The following is a 5,588-nucleotide window of genomic DNA, read 5'->3' as shown; positions in this document are numbered from 1 at the left end:
TCTTCTACTTATTCAAATTTGCATCTTCCATAATTTATACCACACACACTTTGCATCTAATTCAATATTCTATTTATACCAAATCTAAATAAATATGAATATCAATTAGCTCAACTAGAAAAGGGGACAAGGTGGAGTCCCAACTTGTTAGCCACCAAAAATTAAATGTTACAAAAGTGGTCCTTTCTAGGAGATGGAGAGACCCAATCATCATAACATAATATCCAATGTGATCCAAAAAATGTCAAGATTAGGTAACATGTAAGAATAAATATTCAACCCTAGAAGAATCTTCAATATGAAAACACTGAATGTCTATCCCCACATAGAAAGGTGAGACCCAAAATCAAATCAAGGTAACCATAAAATTTTTTGTCACCCTTTAGGCTAAATCAATAGTTTTGGCCAAAAAGGAGTTTGACCAAAAGTAATATGACTAAACCAGTTATGGGTGGACCAATGTGGAAATGATTGTATGTGGTGCCACACACATGTTAAAGATGTGATTTAACAGAACATGCAAACGAAGTGTATATAAGTGAAATGTTTTAATCAATGAATAATTGGTGCATATTTGTATAGAGGGTTTATGTCAAATCAGGTTTGACCAAACCCATTTCAGCCAAAATTGCCTATTTATCATCCCATGTGGTAGCCAAATCAACAAATTTTGTAGAATTGTAGAAATTTAGACTTCTAAAACTAAGTTTTTAAAAAACTAAAAATATCCTTTTATAGAGCTTGAATTCGGGATAATGCTCATATAAATTTTATAGAGTTTTGACTACATATAATATATTTTAATTACAAGATATTAAAAGTGGTTAGCTTAACATAAAGAAGATTCTCATTCAAAAAAAGGAAAATAAAACTAGATGATATCAAAAAAATTTAAAACTATACACTACCCTAGAGGAGAGATTCCTCTTTGATAATGTATAATCTTTTCTTTGATTGACATAGATTTGATAGGGGACATATGGTAGGAGGTGAAAATTTGACTTTGAGTAGCTATACTAGACAAAATATACATCATAGACCAATCTCTCTTTTTTTGTACAAGCTATATATGTCATCTAAAACATATTTTAAAATTAGATGAAAAAACCTTTATTAACATATAGTTTTATGGTGGGAATTATACCGGCTCATTTGCAATATCTTTCAACAACTAAAAAATGGACATTAAAATTAAACTAATGTATCAAATTTTAAACTTAAAAAAATTAAATTAAATTAAATAGGGATAAACTTCATCTATTTCTACCCATTTTATCAATTTACATTATCTTTTAATTTTGAACACAAATACCACTTTTAAGCCATGTTGAAGTTTAATAGATTTGGTGTTGTTAGCCTTTTTCCTTCATAAAAGGGTGGCACGAGTTTGCACTTTTACCTACCAACATATCAAATACCATAACCAAGAACATGACATAAAAAAGAGAAAAACCCCTATGAGTTAGATAGTCATAAATAATCTTATAATCGAACTTCACACATGATGCAAGACCAAAGAGCTCAATTATTTCTATTTGAATCAAGTAGAGATGTTCCTTGAACATCTAACACAATTCCCAAGATCATGTTTCATATTTACTAAATGATCTAGGATATAACATCTATTCTTGCATAAAATTCTTCAAAATTGGACAACAAGGAAAGCGTAGTCATGAAACATATAATAGAAGACATTATTGTGGTACACATATCTACTATAAAACTTTAATTGACACAAATTACATAGATATTTTGAATATTCCCTCCAAGGAACAACACTACAAACTTTAACGAGGAGAAATTCAAAGAGAATTTATTGGACCATTCCTAATAGGCAATATAATTGCCAACAAATCACACTCTTCATGTCATTTGTGGAAACACTAGGAACCTAAAATATAGAATTTCCACATTCTTGAAGAACATATAAGCTACATGCCAAACTAAAAGGATATATAATCAAACATCCGGAAGAGTGCAAAATATTCTTCTAGGTAGTTTCTAGAGTGCTTCTTTGAAAACACACACTTCGATATTCTATAATGATTAAAAAAATACCTCAATTGTTCATCAACAAAATTATGCTATTCCTACTACTGTAATATTTCTAATCCCCTTCTTAACAATATCATTCTTCTAACCCTCATCTGAATTGTGACTCTAATCATTAACACATGCATATCATTCTTACTTTAACACTTTTGTTTAGCCAATAATAATATTACACAAACACCACAACATAGAGAAAACCAATACAAGTTTATACCACCTATAGTACCTCAATACCAGAGTAAAAATACATATAGTACACCAATTTCCATTTTAACAACCATATCGTTTCTTTTATGTAGAATAACTAGAACTATTATAAATAGACCAACCATGATGAAAAAAAATATTTTCAAAAACTATATATGTAAAGGTTTTTGGTACACAAATATATGATTATGGAAGGGTACTTCCCCTCTTACCCCAAATACACACAACAAAATAGAGAAATAGCAACAAATTGCAAGAACATGAAACTTGTTTAGAACTATTATCTCTAATACAATGGAATTACAACATTAAAAAATGTGACATGAAAAACCACATGGGAACTTTTCTTACAATATTCTACAAGCTGGAGCTACTATATCATGGACCCCCAGAATTGACCTAGACAATCCTACATGCCTTATTTTTATCAGCAATTTTTAATCGCCCAAGAAGGCTCTAGAAATCTTAACCCTAAAATTTGAGGTTGATCATCCCTAAGATATTATTATTCATATTTTTCTAGATTAGAACAAGTCCCAACAAATTTCATAACTCCAAAGAAAATTTGAAGGAAGTTCATTTTCTTGTATTTAAGGTAGCACAATTTTAGAGACCATAACACATCACCAATTGTCTCAATAGGATATTATAACCCCATTTCAAAAATGACACGAACTCCACTATAATGCTCAACTTGTGAAAGATCTAGTCATTTGATGTTTTACCCCTTTTTAGAGCCTTTAAATCCTTAAAAGTTGACTTCAAAATTTATGTATCCTACTACTAATGCACAAAAAAAAAATCTTCAAAACCAAACTTGATCTTGCAATGAAACTTTAATGGTAGATTGATGTATCTAAATGAAATCTCCAAGTAATAAATAGGTGTTATCATAAATATAGCATCATGACTCATAGTTTAACCTTCCGATAAATAGGTGTTATCATTTATTCATTTATTCATTTATCCTACTCATTTATTTACTAACCATATCTTACTCATTTATTCACATAAATAGGTGTTATCATAAACATAGCATCATGACTCATAGTTTAACCTTCCGATAGAATAACAAAATTTAATGCATACTATAACTCATCTTTTACTCAATCAATATTTGGTAACATGCTAAAAATACTACATCAATGAAATCCAAATAATTGATTTACCTATTATCAAATCAGTATGAATGCATCATAAACTCATCATGTAACACCACTTCAACAATCTCTTAATCAATTGTGCCAATAATCTCATCATTAATCAGTTATGCCAAAAAAAGGGATTCCATAATATTGGAGATCTTTGGGATTGCCATACTATGTATTTGCTATCATGATAGTCTATTAATATTAATCTATAAGTACAATTAACACAAAGTCTTTTTTCATATTTAATAAATCTTTAGTATTGTTGTAAATGAGTATGAAACTATGCATCCCTATTTAGTGTAGCTTCTACAAGGATTGAATGATTGAATGAAATACTTTAATAATGTTTAGGAGGCCAAAGCAGTCTATATGAATCCATAGAAATAGAAAACACCCCAAAATGGGGTGATAGAACATCTTACCCTTTGTAGCTTCTTTAAATCTCCTTTTCGACAATGAATTTTGATCGCTAACTTTAATGTCATGTCTAGGTATATGTTTCCTTAAAATGACTACCTACGTTATCTACTTCTAAAATCTCCTTATAGTTGGAGCGATTGGAGTGAATATTATTCTATATTGGGATCTCCTTGATAGAATGTCACTTTGTCTCTACAAATCCCATGTTGTAAAATAAATATATTCTCTCCTCTCATTCTTCCTTGGTATCGCCCATCTACTTGTTTCATGTAATTAAAAAATGTTTTAGTAAAGCCCTAAAAGTGCAACTTCTTGGTGAGTGTCATTGTGATTATTAAAAATAGATTACATTATATCTCCAAATGTGGAAAAAAATGGTATGTCTAACTCTATCAAAAATGATATGAACACATAACCCCAAGGGTTTCTTTCCAATTAATTTTATGTTCAAAGATAGTTGGTAAATCATTATAATCTAAAACCATTTTGTCTCCTCCAATTGATCATGGTTATCATCATAATAGTTTCTACATTTTCCTTTAATAAAGGTATATTTACAACTATTTGCTAGTTTGCCCTTTAAGTCAAATTGCAAGTTTGATGACAAATATAGGGAAGCTATCTGCTCAAATATAGATACCAAAAGTGAATTTAATTGCTTATACGATTTTATATTGTAACTTCCCTCAAACATATGATAGTCCAACCACTTTATTTTCCATTCTATCAAAGGGCTGAAAACATACTAAACATATGTATAAGCTTGTCAAGAAACAATGGTTTTTAATTGATTACTTGGAATAATTTATATGGAAAACTGCATACAGTTTATTTTCCCTCTAATCTAGGAATACATCTTGGCTTTGTTATATTATTGCATATCTTGTGTTTGCTTGTTGCTTTGTTCATTGCGAGTGAGCGTTAAAGCATAAACGAAAGGTACAACAGAGAAAAATGCATTGCAAGGATTACTAGGTATTTTGTTGGATCTCTATAACACTTGGATTTGGAACTAAAACAAAAATCTCATATGTTTGGCTTGAGTTCTTTTACATGCTTTCATAGATTCACACTTCATTTGGTGCTCTAAAATTGGATCTAGATTTCCTTTCACGCATATATGTTTCACATAGTAATTAGGCCCTATGAACACTATTTAGGAGATCTTGAGAGACTAAGCTTCATTCGCTTGCTTTACATGTGAAGCTCCTCTTGATGATGGATCCCCTTGTAGGTAGGGAAGGATATTTGTTATTGTCTCACTATTCTGCTTGGGTTTGTCCTCAACATCCACTAGTACTTTCTCTTTTGAGATTGGTGGTATTTGTTTTTGGATTTTCCAAAAAGTTGGTGAGGTGATTTCAAATTAGTGTGTCAAAGAATCTTGTTTGCTATGTTTGGGTAAGGTGAAGAGGCTAGAGGAGTATGCTCTGTTCCCTTTTGGGCACATCAGAAACTTGGAACCCTTAAATCCAAACCAAGTCCTCATGTGGTACAACTTTGTGAGTCTTCTTTGATTAGAGAGGGTTAAATTGTAGTGGACATTCCCTTTATTGGGTCAACCACATGGATGGTACCTCAAGTGGTAATAGCCATTTTTGACGTGGTAGTAGCAACCGCTATATAAATGTCCTTGTGGGGGAAATCCCCATAGGTGTAGTCTTTTGTTGGGTTGTCAGATCTCCTTAGTATCTTCGATTGATTAAATTCTCAGAATATGTCAAAACCCTGGTACGCCAGGATTGGATTTCACCCACT

The sequence above is a fragment of the Cupressus sempervirens genome, chromosome 10, assembly GCF_028749045.1.
Source record: "Cupressus sempervirens isolate cs-2001-9-10 chromosome 10, ASM2874904v1, whole genome shotgun sequence".
In the NCBI taxonomy this organism is placed as follows: domain Eukaryota; kingdom Viridiplantae; phylum Streptophyta; class Pinopsida; order Cupressales; family Cupressaceae; genus Cupressus; species Cupressus sempervirens.
The sequence above is the reverse complement of the archived record's forward strand: the minus strand, read 5'-3'. Positions refer to the sequence as shown.